Below are 14754 nucleotides of genomic sequence, written 5' to 3' on the forward strand. Positions count from 1 at the left end.
TTCAATAAAGGTTTCCATGCATGCACAGATAAATTGTGAAGTTCCAAGGATAACTCGGATCCTCACTTGCACATGCATTGGACAACTGCTATGGGAATGCTTCTACACAATTCCTGGGCTGAGTGGATCTGGCTTCCTATCATGCTCTGTGTAGTTTTTGAGATGAACATAGGCTGCCCGGTGAGTCTGCACCATTTTGGAGTTGAAGATCACTGTTGGCTTGAATTGCAGAATCCTGAGAGCAAGGTTCGTTGCCCTCTAGGATTGCGCAGATAACTAAGGCAGACCTAGAATTGGATTGCAATCAAGTGAAGAGGTTAGCTTGTGTTTAGATAACAAAGCAAGTAAGCAAACAAAAGCTGTAAAGAAGAAGATACAACTTAATGAAAGAACAGGTATGTGGGTCAGTGTAAGATAAGTTGTTTGTAATTTATTAGGGATGCTCCAAAACAAATCTTAGGAAAAATTTTGGAGGGTTGTTGTAGCTGATATAACATTGGAGACACATTGGTAGAACCCCATCTCTTTGTATGGACCTTGTCTCACGTAAAGCGAGTCTAACTCTTTTGGAAGTACTGTTTGATTCTTTGATTGTCATGGTTCCTTCACTAACTTGAGTTAAAGATGTAGCACCCGTTATCACCCCAAGAAACTCTCCTAGGTTGTATCTCGGAGATGCTCGAGAACATTACAAAACTAAACAAAATGTTGGAAATGGATGAATGGAAGGGATGATGCTTATTCAAGCTAGATAACCACTTCTACTATGCTTAACCCAAAACATGGGTGAACACCCCCAGACTACAAGGCTTTAGACCACCAATCACTCACAGTTTGAGGATTAAGTGAACATGGAGAATACTGACCACACCAGCAGATGCACAAGACCATGTGATGGCCGACTACAACCAGTAAAGAGGTCTGCAAATTTATTTCCTAATGCACAGACAGGATGACATTCCTTGAATAAGGTTGGCCAGTAGTATCCAACATGGAGGATTTTATGAGCAGTAGTATCTCCACTATAATGTCCACCAACTGGCCCATCATGCAATTCCTGCAAAACTTTTTTAGCTTTAGATTTTTCAAGAAATCCAAGGAGGACAAAATTATAATTGTTTCTAAATAAAATACCATTTACAAGTTGATATTGATTTTCTTTCAACCTTAATGCTCTTTTCTTTTTGGAATCAAGTTCAACTGGCGCATAAGCATTCTTCAAATAGAAAATGAGATATGCATATTGGGATTCAATGTCAATGTTGGGTCTCCCTTTTGACACTTATAATTCCCTAATTAACCTCTCTTTTTGACCTATTTTTCCTTGAATCTATCTACTATTCGCTTATTTTCTCCAAGTATATGCCCTTTTAGCCTTTTGATGTATATATGAGGTAATCTATATCTCAAAACACAATTTCTATGTTTTCTTATAGTAAAAATATCATTATTTGATCTTTTACTCTCTAATTTCTCTGATTGGTTCACATAGATCTATGGATTTCCTACTCTTCCAGTACTCATTCAACATTTCGGTACTCGTCCAGTTCAACATTTTGGTACTCGGTTAGTTCAACATTCTGGTACACAGCATGTTCAACATTCTGGTACTTGGGCAGCGCAGCGATCCGGTATTTCCTTCAGTACTCGTGCAGAAATCTAACACTCATCAACCACCTATGCACCTATCTAGTACTCGACCAATAGCTACATTCTCAATGACCGTGCACACCACACACGTGAACTCATTTGAAACTTGACTCGTGGCCCGAGATTTTGGCTAATGCGCTCATCACAGCCATTCCACTGTTTGATTTTGGTACCAAATTTCTCCACTGTTTGATTTTGGTACCAACTACTCCAACTATTCTATCATTTAAATCCAGCACTCATATTCTCTATTCGATTCCAGTACCTATATTCCACTGTTTTGTTCTGGTACCAATGTCTACTGTCTGATTCCGATACCAGACTTCATCTCCAGACTTAGAGATTCAACAAACAATCTATGATGGAACCAATGAAGCTGTTGAAGACATCTCCTTTACTTAGTTACTCGAGATCCACTTCCTCCTCATGCACTTCGTGTCATGAGGACAAAGTTACAAATGTAATTTCAGTTTCATTATACATATTGATGATTATCTCCTATACTTTGATTGTAACAACCATCTTCTTTAAAAAATAAAGGTTTATCAAACGATTAGGTTAATATTTTTTTCCTTGAATGGTTAATAATTAATTTCTTAGTCTTCAGATAGATTTGAGAAGGGAGATTAGGTTGGAAACATAGCACTCTGAGATTTGTGATGCTGATATTGTAATCCTTCTTTTTCATTAATAATATGAGCTCTGCTTGTTAAGATCAGTGTGTTATTTTACTTCCAAGCTCTGTAAGTCTTTAGCTTACCTTGGTAGCTCGGCAAGGGCCCATCGAAGCCATCAAGGCAAGTTTTCCTTATTTAAGTTATGAAATAGTTTAGTGTTTCTAGTTTTGTCTTATGAGTGATGATTTCTTAGTTCAAGTTGTATTTGAGTTGTAGATATAATCATTGATCATTTGAAGTACAGGAAGGATAAAAATTGAGATCTCACCATTCACCTACATGCAACACTAGTGAAGACTCATATTTCCTATATTGATTTTGATTGCCTTATTTAAATGCATAGAATTGATTAAGAGTAATAGTTGCAGAAAATGAAGTTAGATCCATCTTTTTATTTCATGAGACGATAAATGGAGGAATTCGTTACCTGATTTAAAATATTTAGTTTGTATTACTTGAGCATTGTGTGGATTTTCATTAATTGTGTGACGAAATGAATTACAATTTGTAGAATGAAGTGTTAGTCTATAATACTCACTATGTAGACTATATGTAATAGACAATATAACTTATCTATTTTCAGCACATATAGTGCATCAACTCTACTGATTACGATTCCCTGGTCGATAATTAAGTATTGAGGCAAACACTTATGCACACACACACACACACACACACGTATATATATACATACATACATACATACATATATACATATATACATATATATATACACACATATATACATCTATATATATATATATATATATGTGTGTGTGTGTGTGTGTGTGTGTATATATGTATGTATGTATGTACATACATACATACATACATACATACATATATATATATGCCCCAACATTTTTGGTGCCGTTTCCGGGGAGCTGTAAATGATAGATTTGTTTGATGGATTGTGAGTAATTTTGATGACAAACTAAGGGCGGAGAGAAGATGGTAAGACGACAGGTAAGAAACTAAATATTCACTATGGTGGGTTCACTCCAAAGTTAAGTTGTCCTCTCTTTTGGTAAGTAGTTAAAGTTTGATAATTTTCTTTTTATGAAAAGAATTAGAGATAGGAAAGGTTGATTTATTTCATCTAAAAACGCAAAAATTATATACGGCCCTAAAATTGTAACCTCGACTAATTTTTCTAATCGTTATGCAAGGAAAACACTAAAGGAGGAGACTTCGGTGGTAACAACAGAGGGGACATAAAAAAAATCAAGACAGTGGTAGAGGAAGTTCAGACTGTAGTAGAGACAATACCTTGGAATGTTGTAGATAATCTAGTGACTGAACCATCATCTTCTGCAAGTGAGACATCTCCAACTACCACAAATATTAAAGTGTGGGAAGGAACAATGGAAGGAGAAGGAGGAAGAGTCAACAACCTGGAAAACAATGAACCAGAAACATTCAAATTTCCAATCCTTGACATTACCAAGAATGTCAATATGAAGAACATTCCCTTGTCATCATTACCTCATTTCAATGGTATGACATCTGAAGACCCTGATTCATTTTTATTCGAATTTGATATATTGTGTAGAAGTTATAACTATATAGATAATGCTAAAAAACTAAAACTTTTCCTAGCCACCTTAAAAAAGTTTGCATTAAGATAATTTATGAGTCTAGGGGAGCATACTATTACATATTGGGATCATATGAAATCAACCTTTCTACAAAATACCAAGACTACTATAGACCTAGAGGTGCCTGGAATGACATATTTAGAATGCAACAAGATGAAGATGAAAGCCTAGAAGACTATTTGGAAAGGTTTCTTTACAATTACCAAAAATCCAAACAAATTTCTCTTGACCTAGCCACAGTTAAGACCATTTTTCTAAAAGGAGTGCGGGATGACTGTATAGAATTACTTAACCTTATGAGTTCAGGTGATGTCTATCAAAAATAATTTGCCGAGATTGCTGAATATTGTAAAAAGTACTCTCGTAGTCAAGCCAAAGCTGGAAAAAGTCCTAGAGAACTTGCAAGTAGAACTGTCAAACCAACCACAACTGGGGTAACTAGGACAAAATTGGGGAATCTGTTGGATAATTTTAAAACTGATATCCTTAGTACCATTAGTAACCAACTAGATACCCTCAATAGAAAAAGGAAGCAAGAACAGGAAAATGTTGCTTTAGCTATCTTTTGTCCTCATTGTAGGAAGAAACATCCTGAAAAAGAATGTCCCCTTAATACCCTAGAGGTTTGTAAAATTTGCACAAATAAGCACTCAACTGAAGAATGTCCTTCATTACCAGGACTGCAAGCTATATACAAAGGGGGGATAGAACCACAAGATTCATCCTATTCCTCTAGGAGACCATGGAGGCAACAAAACCCCTCCATGTCCCAAGATCCTTACATGCAGTTCACTCAACAACAATGGGCCCCTCAGATGCCTTATTCTCAATGGGGACCCCAACCAGTACAAGGAAATTCTTGGAAACAAGGTTGGAGGGGAACTATGTATGGACACATGCCTCTACAACCTTACCAAGCACCCTCTTATCCAAACTATACACAATATCCCTCAAACATTTCTCAGTTATTGCCAGGGTTTAATCCACCCCTCTTACCTTCATTCCAACAACAACAACAACAACTGCCCATGAATCCAAATTCACAGTAGCTTGCTCTGCCCATGAATCCACTTCCTCAACAACAGTTTCCTATGAACCTAAACCCACAACAACTTGCTCTGCCCATGAATCCGAGTCAACAACAAGTACCACCGAATCCAAATCCCCCTTGACCAACTCAATTGCCTACACAACCTATTCCAAATCCTAATAATAAACCAGCTCAACCTGTGTAGAATGTAGAGCTATAGACCTTCCCTACTTATACCATCACTTCAGTTCCAATCAATGAAATTCGGTTAAGATTTGGGAAGATATTAAATAAAACAAGACTTGCATTCATTATTCAAGAAGAAAAACAACCAAATTCACCTTTTGAGAACGAAGAGGAAGATTTTCCTCTTGGTGAAGAAGAAAACCCTCCAGAAGGAGTAATCGATTTTACTACACCACTCGAACCATCTCAAAAAATTACTCAGCCACCTTACCCATAAAGGTTGCTTGTTAAAAGGCCACAGGTCCCGCCAGAATATGACTTAGAGGCCAAACTGTGAAATCTTTGTGTGAGGATACCCTTGTTGCAATCCATCAAGTATATTCCCATTTATTCCAAGATTGTAAGGGATCCCTGCATTAAAAATCTAGGAATAAAGAGGAAGGATCTCCCTATTATCAAGCTAGTTGGCCAATTATCAGAAACCATGTTAGGGATGCCTTCTAAATACACTGATCCTGGAAACCCGATAGTGACCATACAGATCAATGGTACCTCTTTACCAAACACCTTTATTGATATAGGTACAACAATAAATGTCACGATTGTGGATATTATGAAAATCTGCAGTTAGAAGGCTTAAGGCCCACTCAAACTTTATGAGAATTAACAAACAAATTTATTCTTAAACCTATAAGAAGCCTGTATGACATAAAAATTGTACTAGATTCCTGGGAATATCCAATAGATTTCTTTGTGATCCATCCAAAATCCTCCAAACTTGGAGATCCAGTAGTACTGGTTCGACCTTGGCTCGCTACGGCTGATGCCTTCATTGGATGCAGGTTCGAAGAGACAATAATTCCTAATAGATGCCAAAGTCAAAATGTTGTTTTATTTCCTCCTGCCCAACCTACTACAAAAGTTCCTTTGTGGTTAGAAATCCCATATGGAGAAGATGAATGTACTCAACCATTGTTAACAATTGAGCAGTCTAAAGGTCTTCAAGAACAAATCGAGGATCAAGTTTTGAACTTTTTCTTAGCCGTAATGAGATGTATTCATTTCCTGCAATATTTCCAAGAATATGAGCATATTTTCAGTTTTGAATTTTAGGAAACATGTCATCCTTCTACCTCCTCATTGTTTAAAACAACAACAACAAATGAAAGAAAGGAGTTAGTTGTGATTTTGAAATTTATCATGGGAATTCTCTATACATTAATTTTGGTATAGTGTTTGAACAACACGAACAACTGACCCAAATGATTAAAAGGAAATGTGGTGCTTTCACGTGGGACTACTCTAATATGAAAGGAATTCACCGAGATACCTGCATACACCATATGTATACAAATGATGAAATTACACTAGTAAGGCAACGTCAAAGGAGAATGAACCCAACCTTAAAAGAAATAATTAAAGAAGAGCTTCAAAAACTCTTAAATGCTAACTTCATTTACCCTATCTCTGATAGCAAGTGGGTGTCACCACTAGTCATCGTACCTAAGAAAAATGGTAAATGGAGGATTTGTGTGGATTTTAGAGAACTGAATAAGGCCACCTTTAAAAACTATTTCCCATTGCATTTCATTGATCAGGTATTGAATACCTTGACTAGGAAGAAATCTTTTTCCTTCGTGGTTGGATTTAGCGGCTATAACCAAATCCAAATTGCACCTGAAGACCAAGAAAATACCACCTTTACTTGTCCATGGGGTACTTATGCCTATAGGGTTCTTCCTTTCGGGTTATGTAATACCCCTGCCACCTTTCAAACGGATGTCCTTGCTATTTTTTCAGATCTAACACAGGAATGTGTTGAAGTCTATATGGATGACTTCACAGTATATGGGAAATATTTTCAACAAGCTTTAAAAACCTAGAAAAAGTATTAATTAGATGTCCAGAGACTAACCTTGCCCTTAGCAATGAGAAATTTAGAATGATGCTTACTAAGGGTATTGTGCTAGGTCATCATATTTCTGAAACTAGGATAAGAGTGGATCTTGCTAAAATTGAAATAATTGCTCAAATTAAAACTCCCAGCTCTCAAAGAGAAGTTAGAAGATTTTTAGGGCATGCGAGAAACTATAGAATATTTATTCAAAATTTTACCACAATAGTTGCCCCTATGTTTAAACTTCTAACTAGAGATGTAGATTTTCAATGGAGGCCTCAATGTCAAATTGCCTTTGAAACTCCTAAACAAAAAGTTGTCAACTGCTCGAGTTCGAAGAGGACCAAATTGGAGCCTCCCTTTTTACATTTGTACTGATGCCTCGGGCACAACTTTGGGGGTTGTTCTAGGCCAAAGGGAAAATCAAATCCCTATTCCATTTACTTTGTCAGAAAACATCTCTCCCCTACCGAATTTAACTATACATTCACGGAAAAGGAATTCTTATCATTAGTTCATGCCATCAATAAGTTTAGACATTATATAACCGGGTATGAAGTGTTTGTACATAAAGATCATTCAACTATTAAATTTTTAATGAATAAATCAATCACTAATGCCCGAGATACTAGATGGTTTTTACTAATGCAGGATTTTAATATTATAATTGTTGATAGGCCAGGAAGATATACTCTTGTTACTGATTTCTTGTCTAGACTTGTTCATACAGGTGATAGTGCACCATTCGCTGATGATTTTCCGATGAAAAATTATTTTCTATTTCTAATTATAATCCTTGGTATGTAGATGTAGCCAACTACCTGGTTACAGGAAAACTGCAACAAAATTTGTCCTCAAGAGAAAAGCAAAGAATCATTCAACTCAACACTAATTATATGTGGCATGATGATTGTTTGTACCATACTAGACTAGATCTTGTAATTAGAAGATGTGTACGAGAGGATGAAATGGAGGATATCCTAACATCTTGACATAATGAGCCAGATGAGCCATGTCCTGGACATTCCTTCGACAAAAGGATCACATACAAAGTGTTAGAGTCCAGATATTATTGGCCCACTATTTTTAAAGATGCAAGGAAGTACGTGGCTAGCTGTGAAGATTGTCAAAGGATGGGAAAGCCAACCCCAAAAAATGAAATTCATCTTCAAGAACAATTAGTTATTGAACCCTTCAACAAGTGGGCATTATATTTTGTTGGTCCAATTACTCCAATGTCTAAAAATAAAAAGTATATTTTGGTATGTATGGATTATGTAACCAAGTGGGTAGAAGCAAAAGAATTATACTCTTCTAATGAGAAACTAGTTGTTGATTTATTATTTGAGGAAATATTTACTCACTTTGGAGTATTGAGAGCAACAGTAATTGATTAGGGCACCTAATTTACTTCTAAATTGGTCAAAACCATCACTGAGAAATATCCAATAAGACACCAAAAATCTACCCCTTATCATCCACAAGTGAATGGGTAGGTAGAATCCACTAATAAATTTATTGAAGCCATTCTCACCAAGACAATACAATTTCATCACAAATACTGGGCCAATAGGTTAGCTTTGTGGGTCTATAGGACAACCTAGAGGAACACAATGAGACACTTGCCTTATGAGTTGGTTTATGGAAAACATGTACTCCTTCCTATAGAGTTCCAGATTAAAACCTTCAGAACAACCATGCAACTAGGAATGGATCTGGATAAGGCACAAAAACAAATATTGATGGAGTTGAATGCACTATATGAAATCAGACAAGATACATTTCAAAGAACCATGCTTGTCCAAGATCAAATAACCAAATGACATGATAAGTTCTTCAAAAAGAATTTTTTTCAACCTAGCAAATGGGCTTTGTTATACGACAATAGGTTTAAAAATTTCAAAGTGAAGCTGTCAACTAGATGGCTCAGATCTTACGAGATATAGTCAATATACGAAAAATAGCTCAGTTAAAATCAAGACTATTTATGGAGAGTAGACCTCTTTTGTCATCAATGGACACTGATTGAAGGTTTATCACAAGCCACTATCAAACAAGGATTTTTCCAATCACGTTCTTCAGAATTATGGAATACAATTGATCGAAGAGAGGAACCCACCTCTCACTGATCTACCTTTGTAATTTTTGTTGCATAATTAATTTCATTTGTACATATATGTATATAGGTGTGCTAATGTATATGATGATTTTTGTGTGACTAACAAAAGCAAAAGTTGAATGTGTTCTCATGTAGATAAGCAATAAGGAGAACATATGCTAGGAGTAGGTTTATTCCTTTATCCAACCCTGGTAGATTATATATGGAAAAGGGGCTTATGGTGTTTTCTTTAAGTTTTTCAGACTCCTAAAAATTGAAAATATCGGCGATCATGAACTAGACTAGCCTCGAGAAAATTCCACGGGAGAGTGAATGAAGTTTTCTTTAAGTTTTTAAGACTCCTTAAAATTGGAAACACCAACGAGAATTAACTGATCTAGGCTTGAGAAAAATCCATAGAACAATAGTAGTTAGGTGATTTCCTAATAAAATGAAAATGAAAACAAGAAACAAAGGTCATCTTGATCCCGAGAAGAGGAAGATATCCAACTCCAAATTTTTTTTACATTACAGAACCTTGGAACCTGATCAGTGAATTCATTTGCTTCAATTTCCACCTCTTCCATTGCAATTTTTGAATTCCTGCACCAGCGTGTATTGTTCATTTCCTTGTTTGTTCCAATAAATAGATTCATATGCAACATCAACAATTACCATTATCTACTCTAGATGGACCTTAAAAATGTGTTAAGTTACAAGAGGAAGCTTGTAAAATATCAATTTGGATATTTCACTAAGACATATGCATTCATCCATTACCAAAGAAGTTCATTGTGTTCATCCAATACTGAGGAAGCTCTCAGTGTTCATCCAGTACTGAAGCGCTCTGTGTTCATCCAATACTGAAGGAGCTTGCTATGTTCATCTAGTACTGAAGAAATTCTCAGTGTTCATCTGGAACTAAAGGAAATCTTTTAGGTGTAATCTGGTAATGGAGGTATCCTCATTTTTATCACCCTTTACTTGCTAGTCCTATCCTAATCCTAAACCATTTACCTTTGAAAACAATCCTCTTGTATGATCGAATGGTATGGCTATGGTAGTGATTAATTGAAGTACTGATCCTAATCTAAGCAAGTATATTATCCCTTATTCCACCTTCATGGGTCGTCTAAGTAATGATGATCTCACTATTTCATAACTGTGAAGGTGAATGTTGACAAGAAGGACTAATGAAACTTTGATGTGAACCATACTGTACCTATGTACTCGACCACATCCTATGTATCATATATAACACCCATTCCCATAAATAGGATGTCAGATATGGAAATAACTTATGAACAATTTCTACATACGACATATCATTGCCATATACACCACTCACTTACCAATTATGCAGACATTGTAGCCGTTATCATTATCCCTTTGAATTATAAATGCCCCTCTAAATGGCTTCGCCATCTAGATGAGCATTATTTCCATTTTTTCTTTACCTTCAATATTCTATGTAACCAATTCCGATACCCATGTATCCCCATTCACAAAACTGTGTGTCAAAAGGTTTCCGGTACTGTGTGTATCGACCATTTCCGATACGATGTATGTCAATTTCATCTAGTACTCCATAAAACTACTTCCAGTACCCTGTGTTAAGTATTTACAGTACTCGTTTACCTTGTCATGTACCAAACCCCTCTCAAGTTCGAGACTTGTTTTCACTGCGAGCATTGGGGTGGATAGGCACGAACGAGAATTCTAGTCTTACAAAGATATCAAGGAGTATAAATCATGTAGGGAGAAGCTCAAGCGAGTCGGGTGGACTTCATTCCTCAAAAAATTTAAAGGGTATCATGAATATGTTTCTCTTGCTTTTAGTCAACATTTTGATGGTGAGAACGTTTAGTTTGGGGGTTTACATGTGAAAGTGACCGAGGCTAGCATAGCACAGGCCACAGGTTTACCAGCCACAAGGGAGAAGTATTTTAAAGGTGTAGCCATCAATAAGGAGCGTCGTCACAAATTTTTGACTCTAGAACACCAGAACCCAGATTGGACTAAAGGCATTCCAAAAAGTTGGGTCAAAGAAGAGTATCGATTAATGCGTAATGCTTTGCAGAGGTTTGCGACTTGTGAGGGTAGGTATGTTTTTACCTTCCTTTATCATTTGAGACTTTCATTGCATTTTGAGGGAGGTCCTGAAATGAATTTTGCTTATTTTCTATGGATGAGCCTAAAAAACATGGTCAGAGGAATTAATTCATCCTCTAAAAATGTTCAAACTAGTATTTACCACAATGGGTTAATTAAATTGTTAGTTGTCCATGAAATCAAGTAGCAGGGCAGTGACTAGAAGACATTTCTAGCACAACACTTTTCTCAAGTATAAGGTTCCCAACACATGTAGGAAATCCTACTAGAATAGAGCACTAAGGACATTGAAAACAAACATGAGAGCATTAAGAAGCATCAGAACAAATTAAAGTCCAAGGAAGCTATTGATAGCCCTACTCAATCGAGGTCTATCAACAAGTTGGATAAGGGTGAAGTCGAAGCAAGATATAAACTTCTGCATCAATATACAAGTTTTCAAAGAGTAAGAAGCCTTCTATTGATTCACCCACTCCAAGCAATATTTCAACCAGTGAGAAGAAGAATAAAATTGCAACTAGCAATGACAATGATGTCACAAGCACCACTTCAGAGGCAATTGTCAAATTACCCAAAGAAGAAAATCCTGCACCAAATGGTAAGAAATCAAAGAGGCCTAAAATTAATGAAGGCAGTGACAAGGCTCAAATTTCTGAAAAGAAGAAGGTACATGTATAGGAAAAGGAAGCCACTGAGGCCTTGACATCGACAAAAAGAAAGAAGAGAAGGTTTTTCGAGGATAGTGAGCCATCAACAACCCTGTGCCGAACCACTAGAAGTATGGAAAAAGTGGTAATAACTACTCCCACTCCTCCTCTTCCAACACATTTGATTGATATCTCTGCCTCTCCTGAAGGAGAACATGTATAAGGAGAGACACTTAATGAAACAAAAGAAATTGTCATAGAAACTTTGCAAGAATTAAGGAAAGAAATAGAATCTAAGAGGAGATTGGCTAAAAATAAAACACATGAGCATGATAGTTCCTTAGCTAGACAACATATGATGGCTAAGATTGAAAAAATTTAGAAGAAAAATGAGAAGCTAAAGGCAGAAGCGAAAGAGTACAGGATGCTGGATGAATATATTAAGAAGGAAAATGAGCAGCTTAAGGAGAATAACCAGAGGCTACAAGTGGAGTGTGATGAGACCTCCAATAAGTTTAAGAAGGTTCTCCGTCATGTGCATTTTACTAGAGTGATTAGGAGGGAACTCAAGGAAGAGGACTCAAGTGTGAAGGTCTTAGGGGAGCATGGGGGAATGTTTGGTCTCCATTTTGACACTTATAATGCCATAATTAACCTCTCGTTTTTACCTAGTTTTCTTCGAATCTCTCTATTATTCACTTATTTTCTACAAGTATATGACCTTTTATCCTTCTGATGTTTGTATGAGGTAATTTATATCTCAAAATGTAATTTCTTTGTTTTTTTATAGTAAAAGTATCATTATTTGATCTTTTAATCTCTAATTTCTCTGATTGGTTCACATAGAACTCTGGATTTCCTACTCTTGCAGTACTCATTCAAAATATCAGTACTTGGCCAGTTCATCATTCCGGTACTCGACCAGTTCAACATTCTGATACTTAGGCAGCTCAACAATCTAGTATTTCATCCAGTACTTGTTCGACATCTCCTTTACTCAGTTACTTGAGATCCACTTCCTCCTCATGCACTTCGTGTCATGAGGATGAAGTTACAAATGTAATTTCACTTTCCTTATACATATTGATGATTATCTCAATTGTGACGACCATCTTCTTCATAAAAGAGAGGTATGTCGAACGATTAGGTTAATCATAATATTTTTCTTGAATGGTTAATAGTTAATCTCTTAGTCTTTAGAGAGATTCGAGAAGGGAGATTAGGTTGGAAACAGAGCACTCTGAGATTTGTAATGTTGATATTGTAATCCTTCTTTTTCATTAATAATATGAGCAGTAGTTGTTAATATCAGTGTGTTATTTTACTTCTTAGCTCTGTAAGTCTTTAGCTTACCTTGGTAGCTTGGCAAGGGCCCACCGAAGCCATCAAGGCAAGTTTTCCTTTGTTTAAGTTATTAAATAGTTTAGTGTTTCCAGTTTTGTTTTATGAGTGATGCTTTCTTAGTTCAAGTTGTATTTGAGTTGTAGATTTAATGATTGATTGTTTGAAGTATAGGAAGGATAAAACTTGAGATCTCACCATTCACCTACATGTGCCACTAGTGAAGACTCATATTTCCTGTACTGATTTTGATTGCCTTGTTTAAATGCATTGAATTGATTAAGAGTAATAGTTGTAGGAAACGAAGTTAGATCCATCTTGTTATTTCATGAGCCGATAAATGGAGGAACTTGTTACCTGATTTAGAATATTCAGTTTGCAGTACTTGAGCGTTGTGTGGATTTTCATTAATTGTGTGACGAAATGAATTACAGTTTGTAGAATGAAGTGTTAGTTTGTAATACTCACTATCTAGACTATACACAATAGAAAATGAAACTTATCTATTGTCGACACATATAGTGCATCATATCTACTGAGTACGATTCCCTAGTCGATAATTAAGTATTGAGGCACACACACACACACAGATACACACACATATACTCATATAAATGCCCCATCGGTCAACAAGACATACCTCTGAAACTTCAATATTTTTACTTGCGTCGGCTTCTGATGTATTCTCAGATGCACCAACTACCAATCTGCAAAAACCTTGACCTCTAACAATTTTAGCACATTTGATTTCAAGGTAATATTCTTGTAAGGATGTGACCTAGTTGGCTCGTTTTTCATCTAATTCTCTTTGAATTAGTAATTGAATAACAGTTGGGAATGGTACAATTAATTTTGTATGTGTTTTTAAGAGAAACGGCCTAAAATGTTTGATTGATTTGAAGACTGCATAAGTTTTCTTTTCAACTTCCGAATAATTTAACTCTGCTCCATGTAATGTTGAGTTGTAGAAAGAAACAAGAGCTTCAACTTGTTCTTGATTCTTTTGAGTCAATACTGTTGCATAAGAGTGATTGGAGGCAAAAGCATACAAAAAAAATTCTCTATAGTAATCACAAAAGGATAATGAAGGAGCATCAATAATAGCTTGTTTTATAGATTCGAAAGATGTTTTTTTGATCCATCCTCGCTTATAATTTTCCTTATTTTTAATAATATTTCGAAGAGGCATAACAATTTTGTGAGAAGCCACAGAGAGAGTGTTTAACAAAAACTATTTTCCCGAGAAAAGATTGCATTGAAATTTTATTATGAGGTAAAGGAATTTATGAAATGGATTTAACCCTTTCAATATCTATAGAAATTCTGTCTCTTGAAACAATAAACCCTAAAATCTTTCCTTCAGTGAAGGAAAAGAATGATTTATTTGGAGTAAGTGATATTCCAAACTTTCTACGTCTTTCAAAAATCTATTTTGGATCATGAAGCTGGTTACTTCTCTTTTTTGAATAAATTGTGATATCATCTAAGTAAACAATAACTAATTTATTAATCAGATGT

Source organism: Pinus tabuliformis, chromosome 3_2, assembly GCF_031772625.1.
Source record: "Pinus tabuliformis cultivar Carrire ecotype Pingquan chromosome 3_2, CPIR1, whole genome shotgun sequence".
Classification (NCBI taxonomy): Eukaryota; Viridiplantae; Streptophyta; class Pinopsida; order Pinales; family Pinaceae; genus Pinus; species Pinus tabuliformis.